Genomic DNA, 1,759 nt, shown 5'->3' on the forward strand with positions numbered 1-1,759 from the left:
GTTTGTTGAGGTGCTTCTATCTGTGTGTGTGTGTGTGTGTGTGTGTGTGTGTGTGTGTGTGTGTGTGTGAGTTTGAGTGAGTACGAGAGAGAGAGAGAGAGAGAGAGAGAGAGAGAGAGAGAAAAGTGTAGAATGTGTAAAAGAAAAGACGCTGGCTTTTGGTGTTTTGACAAAAGATAAATCACTTTAGCGGATGTATTTATTGAGATTAAATAAAGGATATTTTATATTTTAAAGGTGTGTCCTCAGTGAAAGCTTGTAAATACATTATGTAATGGCGTAAACCATGAAGGGCAACATAAGAGACACTGTGTTCATTTTTTTTTTAAGATTCAAAGTGATTAGCATGATTTTATCCTCTAAATGCAAGATTCTTTGTATTTGAAAAAGATATGCTCTCCAGATCTGATGTTGTAAATATACATATATCTATACTATTACTTATTTCTACATTTCTAACTCACACAAATGAATCTCCTTTTGCTTTTGTACAATTCTGTTGCCCCTGTAGAAACGGCTCCAGACATTGCTAGCTGTCAGGGTAAATGCAGTAGGGGGGGGATTATTTCTTGTAAGTAATTCTGTTCTTTTCCAGCCTTTTGTACTTTTTCCCCAGGATTCCTCCAGAGAATACCTGAAGAGTCTGTGCAATTTGTCAGAGAATATGCAACATTTATCAAGTTATTTTGAGCAATCTGTCACTGTAGTCTTCACCGGATATTTATTCAAATCAAATGCATGCTATGCAAATATAATCTGTGCAGAGTTTGAAGTGGACATTGTTTCTGAATTGTTTAACAAAGTTACCTTGGGCTCCTGGCTCCTCCTGGGGGCCTGGTTCTACAATTTGTAAAAATGTCTAATCTCGGTCTCTTGACACAGAGCAATACATATTCAACTCTAAGATTTTTCATGTGCGAATGAAAAATGATGATGCCTTTTCTATGTAACATCCTCCTATTTTTAAACCAAAATGTGATGTGTATTTCCTATGAGATCCTATCAATAAAGAACAAGTGGATACATTTGTTATATTTGAAATTCAATTTAATTCAATCATTGCCTTTTAAAATACTAAAGTATCATTCATAGGACAGCACAGTGAATGCTTTGGATTATAGGCTAAAGCTCTTTGCTATGAATCAGTGGGATTTAATTATGTTTAATCACTATTGAATGTGATTTAAGGATGATGTCATTCTGCGAAATGTCATACTGACAGCAATGTTTTTGATGTGCCTGCCAATATTGGGATTCTGTGCTGCTGCACCAAATAACACAGAGAGAAAGAGAAAGTGATTCTCTTTTTATGTGTTATGACAGTGTCCCCAAAGAATTACAGGTATTTTGTCAGTGGTGGGGGCTTGCATACGATAACTCACGGCTCATTTGTCTTTTTCTCTCCATCTTCCTTCCTGTGTCTCTGAGGTGACCAGGGCTACACTTCTCAAAATTACATTCTAGGAGCTGTGATGCATAAACAGCGTCCCCAGCTTAAAGAAGCCCAGATAATCTGATGCCCTGCACCTCAGGAATTGGCAGCTGTGGATGTGACAGCAAGCATCGTCACTCCCTGCTGCACAACAGCATCGGGGTGGATTTAGAGTGTTGATAAAAGCAATTTTAATAACTTTCTCCCAAATTCTCTACCTACAGGCCCAGCAGTTTTTTTTTGTATGTGTATAAACTCTCTCCCCTTTCCAGTCGATTTATCTGTCCAACAGCGGCAGGAAAAGTAAACAAACTCCCCTCAGAGATA

This window comes from Enoplosus armatus, chromosome 18 (assembly GCF_043641665.1).
Source record: "Enoplosus armatus isolate fEnoArm2 chromosome 18, fEnoArm2.hap1, whole genome shotgun sequence".
In the NCBI taxonomy this organism is placed as follows: domain Eukaryota; kingdom Metazoa; phylum Chordata; class Actinopteri; order Centrarchiformes; family Enoplosidae; genus Enoplosus; species Enoplosus armatus.